The sequence below is a fragment of the Nicotiana sylvestris genome, chromosome 8, assembly GCF_000393655.2.
Source record: "Nicotiana sylvestris chromosome 8, ASM39365v2, whole genome shotgun sequence".
NCBI lineage: Eukaryota > Viridiplantae > Streptophyta > Magnoliopsida > Solanales > Solanaceae > Nicotiana > Nicotiana sylvestris.
In genome coordinates this window covers 225393041-225406762 of record NC_091064.1, presented here as the reverse complement: position 1 = coordinate 225406762, position 13722 = coordinate 225393041, and positions in this window count along the sequence as shown.

The following is a 13722-nucleotide window of genomic DNA, read 5'->3' as shown; positions in this document are numbered from 1 at the left end:
GGTGCACCAGTGAATACAAATAAATGAGATTCCATCAATGATCTTCCTCTTCTCACGATTCCCTTAACATTAGTATGACTGATTTTCTAGTTATGCTCCGCTAGACCATATTTGTGTTCATGGTCTTTTGGAAACACACTAAGATAGCTAACATCACACTAAGTCTCAAGTATCTGATCAGAGTCTCTAAGGGTACAAAATCTTGAGCTATCATAAAAGCTCTATGTCTCACACAACAATAAGTTGAGAATGAACTTATGTTAACCCAATTGGTCGACATTAGCACACATGGTATGAAACATGTGCTACGGCATTTTCTCCCTTTTCCCAAGGAGCGTATGTCTTTATCCCATAAAGAATGCTATACAGATGATATTTAGACACCATAAGTATCTAAATTTGAGTTCTTTGATCTACAATATCATTTTTAACTCGCATCTGGCTCACAAAGTAGACAAGGTGAACGTTTTTCACCCTAATGACCTTATGTCATTGTTTAAGCGACATTCTGATTTTAAGCGAATAGCTCTCAAATTATCCTTATGATAATTTTGCTTAAAATCATGTCTCATCTCCTCACATCACTAAGATAAGGAGACGGTTTCCTGTGTGAGAAGGCCAACCTCATGTCTACTCGACACACTTATAAAAAAATGAACAAAGAATGTACATAACATTCAACAATAAAAATATGTATGTATGTAAATCAACTTTATTGATAATCAAAGAACATCAGTTTGAGAATACGGGAAAATAAATAACAAAATAAAGTATCTCAGAGTCTACACAAGCATTGAGACCTAGTGTGTCTCACAAATGCACCTCTAGACAAAGGCTTGGTCAATGGATCTGCTAGCATATCTTTTGTAGACACATACTTCAAATTCACTACCTTACGTCTAACCATGTCTCTCGCATAGTTATACTTGATATCTATATGTTTGATTTTATAATGAAACTTTGGATCCTTGGTGGAGGATATTGCAGCCTCACTGTCACAGTAGACTAATACTGGTTCAGTATTTTCAGCAATATCCAACAAGTGCTCCAAGAACTTTTTCAACCAAATAGCTTTGTGTGTTGCTGATGCGAGAGCCACATATTCGGGTTTCATCGTAGATAGTGATACACATGATTGTTTCTTACTACTCCATGATATGGCCCCATCGCTGAGTAAGAATACATATCCTGACGTAGACTTCCTCTCGTCTAGATCTCCTCTGTGGTCAGCATCACTGTATCCAACTAATCGCAGATCATTGTCGCCTTGATAACAAAGGGCATAATCATCAGTTCCCTTCAGATATCTCATGGTCTTCTTTACTGCTTGCCAATGTGCTAAACCTGGGTCGGTCTGATATCTACTTACCAAGCCAACTGCTTGACAGATATCAGGTCTAGTGCATACCATAGCATACATTAGACTTCCGACTGCACTCCTATAAGGAACTCGGCTCATTCTTTTTGTCTCTTCAGGAGTCTTAGGACACATCTGACTTCCCAAGGTATGGCCTTTACTGATAAGAGTTTCAACTGGGCTACTATTTTGCATATTAAATCGTTCAAGAATTTTTCTAATGTAATTCTCTTGTGAGAGATACAATAGTTTCTTTGGACGATCTCTTGAAATCTTAACTCCAAGAATATATGCAACTTCACCCATATCTTTCATCTCAAATTGGGATGATAACCATGACTTTATCTCGGTTATAAACTCCTTATCATTTCCAACTATAAGTATATCATCTACATACAATGTTAAAATCACAAGCTTGTTTCTTGATCTTTTGGTATAAATGCAATGGTCTTCATCCATCATGGTAAAACCATTGGCTACAAGAACATTTTGAAAGCGTATATACCACTGCCTTGAAGATTGTTTGAGGCCATAAATAGACTTCAAAAGTCTACAACCCTTTTGTTCGTGGCCCTTTTCAATGAAACACTCAGGTTGTTCTATATAAATTTCTTCATCTAGTTCTCCATTGAGAAAGACAGTCTTTACATCCATCTGATGTAATTCAAGATCCAGGCTTGCAACAATAGCTAGAACCAGGCGAACCGAGGTAAATCGTACAACGTGCGAGAAAGTCTCTTCGTAGTCTATTCCTTTCTGTTGTGTATACCCTTTCGCCACCAGTCGAGCCTTAAATCTCTCAACTGTGCCATCAGCCTTGAGCTTACTTTTGAGAACCCATTTGCTCCCAATTGCATTGCGTCCTTCAGGGAGGTCAACTAGTTCCCAAACTTTGTTGACTCTCATAGACTTCAATTCATCTTCCATTACTTTTGTCCATTTATCCTTAGAAGGGCATGAGAGAGCCTCTTTTACATTTTTAGGCTCGTTTTCTTCTTGTAGGAGCATCATAAATAGTTCTCCGCCTTCAATATCAAATCGTCGATGGGGAATCTTTTTATGAGAACCACATCTTACTTGTGATTCATCATTGTTCCCATTTGGATCAGTGTTGCTCCCACTCGAATCAAAATCATTCATCCTGCTCACACTTGTAACAAGATCTGTGACCATCTCGCTCCCAATTGGAACAAGATCCATTTGGTCACTTCCACTAAAAGTAGAAGGATTACTCTCATTCGCATCTGATGATGAAGGAGGTCTTTGATGAGAAATTAATTCATCATCTGTTAAATTCTCCCACTCAAATTAAGTGATCCTTGTACTTCTTGATCCATTATCTCAAATAAGGTTAGGTCTTGACCTACCTCTCCCTTCTTAGGGAACTCATCCTCTAAGAATGTGACATCCCGTGATTCAAACTCAGTTACACTCCCACTGTCTTGCTGACCTATAAACACATAACCCTTTGAGGTTTCAGAGTATCTTATAAAGATACTTTTTTACCCTCAGGCCCAATTTGCCATATTTGTGAGAGGAATCATGTGTATAGGAAACACAACCCCAAGGTCTTAATACACTTAGGTCGGGTTGTCTTCCAGTCCATAACTCATATGGAGTGGTAGTAACTGATTTTGTAGGCACTCGGTTAAGTACAAAGGTGGCAGTAAGCAATGCATCACCCCAGTAACTAATTGAGAGGTTAGCTTGTGCCATCATTGACCTAACCATTTCTAGGAGCGTTCTGTTTCTTCTCTCCGCAATACCATTTTGTTGTGGAGTATTTTTTTATAGTCAACTGATGAACTATTCCCTTTTCATCCCATAAATTATTAAACTGAGTTGATAAATATTCACGACCACGATCAGTTCGAAGAGCTTTTATCTTCTTGTCTAATTGATTTTCCACTAAGCTCATATAGCTTTTGAAGCAACTTATTGCTTCTGATTTATGGGAAATCAAATAGACATAACTGAAACGGGTAAAGTCATCAATAAATGTGATGAAATAACTTGCTCCATGCCTAGCCCTAACATTAATAAGTCCACAGATGTCCAAATGGACTAATTGCAAAGGATATTCGGCTCTAGTTACCTGACCAAAAGGTTTTCTTGCAGATTTTCCAGCTAGATAATTTTCACAAGTGGACAATTCCACATGTTCAATGCTGGAAAGCAAACCTTGTTTTGCTAACCTTTGCATTCTTTGTTGGCTAATATGACCAAGTCTAGCATGCCATATGTTTATATCACTATCATATTTATGTGAAGAAACAAACATAGAAAAACTAGCATTATTATTAAATGAATCATAATCCAAATTCATAATAATTAAACTTCCGGTCACATGACCAAAACCAAATAAAGTTGAACCAAAAATCAACTTGGCAAAATTGCCATGACAAAACAAGTCAAATCCTAACTTAAGCAAAACTGAAACTGAAATAACATTCCGACGAATTGTTGGTACAAAGAGAACATCGTGTAGTATTAAGTCTCAACCACCACGCAGTACTAACTTGCATGTACCGATCCCTTCAACAACAACTTTATTGTTGTTGCCTACATATATCCACTTTTCTCCACGTGGAACTCGCCGAAATTCAAAAAAGGCACTGCGTTCCCAGGCTATGTGGTTTGTTGCTCCTGAATCTATAATACACAAAGGATTAGATTCAGTTAGAAAAACAGAACTAGAAACACAAAGTTCACTAATTCGTGCATCGTGAAATACCTTTCACTTTATCAACTTTCACACGTTTGGGACGTCTGTTCTTACCTTTTTCAGTCTTTGCTCTTTTAGCAGGCTGAACTTGAGGTGGCCCTCTCTTCTTTCCCCAGTTCCTTTTCTTTGAATCACTCTTGGTTTTGGAGGTTGTTGTCATGTGCAACTCAGTTATTGGCTTTGCATCCTCAAGTCGTTCCTCCTCTAACTCAAGGTGTCTCCGTACATCTTCCAGAGTTGTGATTCGCTCATTATGGGTCAAATGCATTTTCATATGATCCCAAGAACTAGGTAAATATGATAGTTTGGATTTGTTGTTTATCAGTCAACACATGACCAGCATCTTTCAACTCCCCGATCATATTTGTCATTTGCCTCAGATGTGTTTTCATTGAATGTTTTGGGCGTTTCTTATATGAGTCAAATTTGATCGTTAAGGATCTCAGCCTTGCAGTGGAACAGGTACCAAACTTTTTCCTCAAAGCATTCCAAAGATCCATAGCTCTTTGGTGATCCTTAAACTCCCTTAGAATGTCATCATCTAAGGTGCTCAACAACGTAATGCGAGCAATGGAGTTCTTTTTCTTCCAACTGTCATAGTCTTCACGCTCACGCCTATGTTGAGCAGTGTTTCCTTCCTCAGGCTTATTCATGACATTGTTGATGGCCTCCAGAGCCTCTTGCTCCTCTAGTACATACTGGACTTTCAAGCTCCAGGTTTCATAATTGTCACCATTGAGTTTCAACCTTTTGTTGAGCTCAGCAACAATATTTTTCGAAGCAGTAGTCATTCTTTAACAAAATAAAAAATTAAATGAGGATCATGTAAAAAAATAGCGCAAGGCACGATGTTCTACATACATACATATTATGACACTAAGCATCAATTGATTAAGTTAATAAACACATATATTAATTATGGAGTCAAAAGTTCACTATGTTCCCAATCATCATCCAAGAATTAAAATATCATGAAAATTAACCTATTCAATTATCTAGCTAAGTGTCTTAATCATGTTTAATACAACATAATTATCTAATCATGATTTTTATAATCCCATGTGGATCATAAGTTAACAAATAATTTATATTAGCATGTAAATAAAATTAATGTCAAACTAATTAACATTTATTACATGCTATTCAAATTCACATAAAATTTTATTTTAATGTTAAACTAATTAACATATTATACATGTTAAACAAATTAACAAGAATTGTTAATATTAAACTAATTAATATTGCTTTCATGCTAAATAAATTAACATAAAGCGTGTGTTAAACTAATTAACCAAAGTAATGTTAAAACAATTAACATTTCAAGCATGTTAAACGAATTAACAAATTAATTTAATGTTAAATACATTAACATTTTCAAGAAATTGGGATAATAATATAATTATTATAGTTTTCATCAAAGAATATAAATACAAAATTTATATTCTGAAAATTAAGTCCATATGACCATTTTAATATCTAAAATTTATTAAAATAATAGAACTATGTTTAAATAAAGTGAAATAGGCGTTTAGCCCATTTGCTTAATACTGCCAAAAATTACAAACTAATTAAAAGTGGGTCATTAGCCCAACTATTAAATAAGACATTTAAAGGTAGTCCTTCAACCCGATGTCTTCAATGCTGCCAATTTTAAAAGAAGCCCAATAGTTTCAATCCCAAATTTCTTAAAAAAATCCCTTTTTCTAAATAGATTTTTAGGGCTTTGAGAAGAGAACATATTCTCTTCTTTCTTTCTCTGCCGCTATACATGTTTTTGAAGACTTCTTCTTCAATATTTTCTTTAAATTAATGACAAAATATTTCGAATTAATGAAAGATAAAGAAACCCTAATTTCTTTTCTTCTCTTACTTTATTATGTCGCCAGCCATGCTTATGGATGAAGGGAAGAAAAACTTTATTTCTTCTTCTACTCCTCTCCTTGCCATCGTTATGGAGCACCAAGCTCCAAAATTTTATTTATTTATGATTGTTTGGCTGTCAAAACTCTTGGATCAGTTTTAAATTGAATCTGAAATGGCTTCAAGAGTAGCCATCATCCATTTGATGGTGGCTGGCGGTGGCCCTTTAGCGGCGTTCAACGGCAATAGGCGGAAAAAACTATTAACAAAACCTTTTTTTTGTTCAGTTTCTTAAGAAAAATTGAAAAAAATTCAGATTAAAAAAATTGTCAAAGACTGATCTAAAGCTTATTTCAATCAGTAATAACAAAATTGTTTATGCCAAAAAAAAATACTGATTTACTTAAAAACAGCGGTCAAAACAATTTTTGGCATCCCAATTGCACATAGAATATTACAAATAAACAAATACATAGTTCTAGATTCAGACGATGATTAGAACAGTTGTAGAATATTTCCGGACCAGAAAACCAGCCTATGGCTTTAATACCAATGAAGGAACACATGATGATCTAAACAAATTAAATATCACGTAAATCGTAAAACGAGAACTTACTTGTTCTTCGTGAAGCAGAAGCGAAAACGAATTGAACCGCGGCTGGAATCACTGGTCGGTGGTGGTTGTCACGGTGTGTTGGAGCAACTCCCTATTCCATAGTCTAAAACCTAACTGAAATTAAGAGAGAAGAGCGTAGAAAAATATTGCGGAGAGTATATTTAATATACACACCAAGTGTACTTATATAGGAAATATTGGGGTTAACTAATAACCCTATTGGGCCTTAAAGCACCCCTTATGGGTGGACCCAATTTTCTTACATAAACTAAATAATGATGAGATATAGGATGAAAGGTAAATCTTAGCCAAACATAATTCACTCTAAATCCAAACACATTGAATATCACAGTCGAAGGAGGCCAAGTTTATTTACGATTAAGATGATTGACAGACATCAAATGTAAATAAAAACCTTACATCTTTAATATGTTTGCACCGTACTTGTAAGAACAAAGAAGGAAAAGAGGAAAAGTTGTTGGTAACTAAGAGATCTATCTTTTTCGATCAGATGATGATCATCATCAACAGTTGTAGTCGAATCTGGGTTGGGGTTTGTTGTTGGTGACCTCCTCTTGTTCTCATCTTTGATATATTGTTCCTCTCTTTTCTGGAATTTGATCCCCTTCTCTTGCCTTATCCCTTCATATATATATTATCAGCCTCCCCCTTTATCCAACGGTCTTTACCCAACAGACACTCTCATGACTACACTCTTTCTCACTTGCCCAAGTAATACGACGTATTCGTTGTCGTGTAGGCCTTCTGACAGCTCAATCTCGACAGTGGCAGAGGTGGTCACCGCTGTTATGCCTCGTGGGTACGACTATGGCTTGGTCGACCCCTTATCGTTCCTTTTAAAGAACCATCTTGTGGTCAGATTTTGACCCATACAGTTAGTCCCTCCGCCCGTCGGGGTCGCCCTTCGACTAATTTGATGGGCAAATTCCATCGATTCAAAAGTTAGGAGAAATTTAAGCATTATGCGCGGAACGAGGTCCTCAGGGCGGGATGGCGACATGACGTTTCAGGAGTCTCATTGGACTGTTACGTCAGTTCAGAGCTGAACCGTTGCATCAAATTATGACATTGTAATGCCCATTATGCATCATCATGGCGCACGTTTCCCAGGAACCGTATCGTTTTCCGTGCCATTTCAGTTTTTCGATTGGCAGCTCTTGGGTATCCCGCTCAGGACATTCGCGTTCCTATAAACATGGGGAATCCTTCATTTGAGTGTTATGCTTTTCAATTTACCTGAGAGAATTTTACAAACTCCTACATTCTTCAGTCTTTCATACTTTTGCTTTCGTCAGAATTTGACGTGGTCATTTTCCCTTTTCTTCCATTGTTCATGTTTATTTCGATCAAGACAGACTAATGGTTGGTACTTTTTCTCAGACTGGTAGATTTTTTGAAGCTCTGGTGCCGAAAAATGATGTGCCCTTTCTTGAATAGGGAATGAATGTGGTGGAAGACGAGGGGTTTCTAATAGTGGATGAGATAGTTCCTCGCCCGGGGAAGATGATGACAGATTTTAACAGACCTGTCGGAGATGAACCGGATCCTGTCCCTTCAACTATGGATGAGACGATGATTATGGCGCTCAAGGCCAAGCGGGGAATCCCTGCTCAAGTTGAAATGGTACCGGTGGCGGGGGAGGATATTGTGCATTTGCACCACTCGGGGTACTGCGCATTTTATGCGTACCCCTTTGTTATCGGGTACACGCTTCCTCTCCCCTATCTGTTGGTAGACTTCTGTTGCTTCTACGAAGTGTGCCCGGCCCATCTCTCTTCGTACGTGTACAAACTCTTACTCATGCTTATTAAGTACGCGGAGCTTGTCGGACGAGGAATTTCCTTGAGGCACATGCTTTTATCTTTGCCCCTCATTTTCTTCGGGGTTCAATGATTCATATGCGTCATCGAGGAACCAAGAGTTTAGTGGTGAAGATGGATGATAAGGCCAATCGCCGCTTCTGGGAAAACTACTTCTATGTGCGAACAGAGCACCTTGTGGCGGACTCAGTAGGATTCCCAGAGACGTGGAACTTCGCTCGTGAGTTTTCCTTTATTTATTTTGTGAATCCTCTTAAGGTGGTCGTCGATCGTTCTCCATCAGGTGATATTGCTAAGGATTCATTTTTGCTTTTGCAGCCGAGAGACTACCTCCCCCGCTAGTTGACGATATCTGCGAGTGGGTGGGCACAGTTCTCTCCCATACAATGGGCATTCATGAATGGGCGTCCTTTCATGAGAAGTATGGGCTCAAGCCTCTCACCGGTGAGCCGACCCGCTGCAGTTATTCTTTATTCTTTACCTCATGATTTAACCTTGTTGTTATATGGCCATCCTTCTTTGTTGACAGGGAGAGTGCAAAGGACGAGGGCTCTTTCGCTCGCATTCCGTCAACCAGCGCCCCCTGCTCGGTCTGAGCCGAGGTCCGCTATCTGGCCTACACCGAGATCTACTACCTAATTTGCGCCTGCGGCCGGAGCCATATGCATAGAGGCTACTCCTCAATCGAAGACTTTAGTTCCTACTATCCACTCAATGGGCGAATCTTCCCACGCTGGTAGTGGAGAGGCCCCATTAAAGGGATGACGAGTGGCATTGGAAGTGGCTTCAGAAGACGAAACATCTTCGAGGGGTGACCTTGCCTTGGCGGTGCCCAAAACTGGCGGTGGCGCCAACCTAGCCGCAGAGGCTACACCTGTTGTGGGTGGTCAACAGGTTGATATGGTGGAGATATGGAGTCCCGAGGGTGCCGCTGCTGTCTTGGGCGGCCCTTCGACATCCCGATCGAACCGCACTTCTTCTTCGGCCTAAAAGAAGGGAAAATACGTCATGGTCGATGATTACGAGTTTGACTCTGACCTCGATCCTAATGACATTAGGATGTTCGTGGAGGGCTTTACCCGAACTGTAGTAAGAGCGGGAGGTCCTTCCTGAATACTCGACATTCCATCGGATCTTAAGCTTCTGTAAGACACGGTGGATTTTGTGCCGCAGTTCGACCTTCTAAGCTCTGTTGCAGAAAGCGGAGCTCTTCAGGATGTCAGTGACGCCAAATTGTCACGTGGTGTGGCCGTGACGGGTCTAAGGGTAAGTTTCTCTTCTTTGTTGTTTTTCCTCTTTTTTTTTGTGTGACCTTGGCTTTTAGCGACTCTTTTCTTCTCTTTGTTTTAGTCTTACATGCTGGAGATCGAGAGTGCTTGGAGGGCCGAGACTCGGGCCAAGATTTTTCTGAAGATGCTTGAAAACTATCGGCGGTATCACAACAAATGCCGTGAGATGCATGAGCGGCTTGGAGCGGGTACCGACACCCAATCCATCGAGGAGGAGTTGGAGAAAAGGGATCAGGAGCTGATGCAGTCCACCCGCATATACAGTGAGCTCGAGGAGCTTCTCCGTGCTAAAGACGGAGAGCTTGAGTTGGGAAAGGGGTCGATACAAAGTGCGAGCATCTTGAGGCAAAGGTGTTGTCGTTGCAAGTCGAATTCGAGCAGAATGCCGCCAGAGTTGAAGCTTTGAGTGCAGAATGGATGACGAAGTTGGCCGAGCTGGAGAGGAAAATGGCTGAGATGGAAAATGCCGAGAACGCTCGGGGTCAGCTTTGGCAAGAGCGGCGATGCTAGAGGACACTATCCGCTTCCTCTAATCTGAGTAGAAATCTGAGAAGGCAACGACTACGCTAAGGGAAGTGCAGCTCGAGGAATGTATTGGTGAGATCGACTGGGAGGCTTCGAGCCTAGGAGATTAGGTCGTGGCACTCGAGGCCAAGAAGGCACAATTGTTGGCTTAGGTTGAATCCGCCTCTGCCGCTGTTCCTCGCCACTTGTATGAGCCGTGGGTCCATGCCGAGGCCTAACGAGATATATACAAAGGTTTATGGGAGGCAGGCAGTATTTCTGAGGCTGCCTTTGAAGAAGTTCGAGCGAAGGCACACGAGGCTCGTGCTAATTGCGGCTACGACCCTGCGACACCGGAGGTTGGTGAGGATGCTAATGTTGAGGATGGGTTTCTTAAAGATAATGATGGGGAGGACGGCGGTGATGACGCCGAGTGAAAAAGTTGATGTAGTTTTCATAGTTTTGCTTTTTCTTATTTGTTTTTTTTTTTGGGGGGGGGGGCTGTTTCGACCTTTTGTAAGGTGCGGATGTTGCGCACGTGTGTTTAAATAAAACAGTTGCTTCGCCTTTGTTTGCGTACCATTTGATTTTCTTTTTCTATCCCTCCCGTTTGTTGTATTTCTCTTTTTGGCGTAGGCCTTCAAATTTCTTTATGAGGAGACCTGATCTTTTTAATTAGGAAATTGACCTAGTGCTGATCAGGTAGGATCCCGTCGCATGACTTCGAATGAAGTTATTGTGGTTTTGCCAATTCGGGCGAGATTGACTTCCGGCTCATCAGTTCATGCGATATTGCCAAGGGGTCGAATTGAGATTCTCCACCTTGGGCGAGGTCAAGCTCAGACTTATATTTAGATGAGTTCGAACTTGGAGTCATCGTTTTGGGCGGAGTCAATTTTTGACTTAAATTTGAACGAGTTTGAACTTGGAATCACCGTTTTGGGCGAAGTCAATTTCTGACTTAAATTTGAACGAGTTTGAACTTTTCTTTTATTTAACGGCGGTTGGTGGTTGTACATGTGTTATTTCGAGTAAGGTCAGAATTATAACCCGTTATAATTCGAGCGAAATTGAACTTTTCCTTTAGCGATGGCCATTGGCTGTTGAGAATTTATTTCAAGCAAGGTCGAAATAGTAAACCGCTGTAATTCGAGCGAGGTCTAACCTTTTTCGGTAATGGTTGTTGGCTGTAAGGGTGTTATTTGGAGCAAGGTTGGGATAGTAACCCGTTATAATTCGAGCGAGATCGAACCTTTCTTTTGGCGATGGTCGTTGGACGTAAGGGTGTTATTTGAGCAAGGTTGAGATAGTAACCAGTTGTAATTCGAGCGAGGTTGAACCTTTCTTTTGGTGATGGCCGTTGGCCGTAAAGGTGTTATTTCAAGCAAGGTCGAGATAGTAACCCGTTGTAATTCGAGCGAGGTCGAACCTTTCTTTTGGCGATGGCCGTAAGGGTGTTATTTCGAGCAAGGTCGAGATAGTAACTAGTTGTAATTCGAGTAAGGTCGAACCTTTCTTTTGGCGATGGTCATTAGCTGTAAGGGTGTTATTTCGAGCATGGTCGAGATAGTAACCCGTTGTATCATTATTATTACGTATTTTTTTGGAGAACATTACACATTGTCGTACTGTTTATGCGTGCGTCGAGGCGAGCCCCGGTGTGCTCGGCTTTGTTTTTACTGGAGAATACTGGGCGTTCCCTGGACGAGTCCCAGTTTGCTTAATTTTTATTTCGTTGGAGAATACTATGCGTTTCCTGGGTGAGTCCCAGTTTGCTTAATTTTTGCTTTCATTGGCGAATGTTGTACGTTTCCTAGGTGAGTCCCAGTTTGCTTAATATGGCTTTCATTGGAGAATATTTTACGTTTCTTGGGTGAGTCCCAGTTTGCTTAATCTAGCTTTTATTGGAGAATGTTGTATGTTTCATCTTTTGAACCAACAAGAGAGCGTAGTAAGTTAAAATAAAATAAAAAAGTCGCATGTTACCTTAGCATGGCAAGTCGGCGAAAGGGGTAGCGGCACCGTGGAGTCGTTCACTTTGCTTCGCACTTGAATGATGGTTTTAGATTTGGCGGCTGTGTTCGGCTTCATCGTTAACCATGTCTAGGCTTCTCGTGGGTTGGGCTCATCCTGCTCGTTGAGGTGTTGAAACCGAGTCTCGGTTTGACCTCGTCCGATTTGCACAAACAACAAACGAAACATGTCACACTTTGTTCATAGATTATCCAGAGTGTGTGTGTGGATGTGAAAATAGGGCAGGATGTGCCCGCTCTTTCAAAGAACCACACAGCAGGCTATCGTCCCTTCCCAAGGGGTGGGAATACGGGTCAGTATATAAGGTAGATACATCAAATGGGGTTGTGGTCATGCCAGACAAACACAATTATATTTTAAACATGCATATGGCATGCCAAACCCACCATTACAGTTGAGACGTGGGTTTTGCATAGATATCGGTTATAACTTGTATTTTATGTAGAAACCAGACCTAGATTAGTACGGTCATCCTGAAGTCTTACCTACCATTCTTTCGAGTTGGTCTTTGTGCCGAGATGGTGAGGCCATGGCAACCTGGTAGTGATAGTTGGCTGGTTCTAGATCTAAAGGGAACTAAAAAATTTGGCTAAGAAATCCCCACAGACGGAGCCAAATTGTTTGACCAAAAGGGTGTTAGACCTTTTAGCTAAACTAATTAATGATGAGATACATGATGAAAGTAAATCTTAGCCAAACATAATTAACTCTAAATCCAGACACATTGAATATCATAGTCGAAGGAGGCCAAGTTTATTTACGATTTCTTAAGATGATTGACATATATCAAATGTAAATAAAAAGCTTACATTTTTAACATGTTTGCACTGTACTTGTAAGAACAAAGAAGAAAAAGAGGGAAAGTTGTTGGTAACTAAGAGATATATCCCTTTCGATCAGATGATGATGATCATCAACAATTGTAGCCGAATATGGGTTGGGGTTTGTTGTTGGTGACCTCCTCTTGTTCATATCTTTGATATATTGTTCCTCTCTTTTCTGGAATTTGATCCTCCTTCTCTTGCCTTCTCCATTCATATCTATATATATTATCAACCTCCCCCTTTATCCAACAGTCTTTACCCAACAGACCCTCTCATGACTACACTCTTTCTCGCTTGCCCAGGTAGTACGACGTATGTGTTGTCTTGCATGCCTTCTGACGGCTCAATATTGATAGTGGCCGAGGTGGTCGCCGCTGTTATGCCTTGTGGGTACGACTACGGCTTGGTCGACCCCTTTGTTTGAGCAAAAAAGTTTAAAACTCTTTGTCAAACTAATTATTGATAATAAAGAAGGTACATCTTAGCCAAACATAATTAATTTCAGATCTAGGAATATGAAGTGCGAAATAAGAGAAGAATAAGAACGTATGAGATTTATTTATGTGATAATTTTAAATCAAACATGAGAGATGAGATTACATTCAGAGCAGAGATGCATCATAATCATGGGAGTAGAGAAAGGGAAGAGAGGTAACTTGTTGATAAACAAAA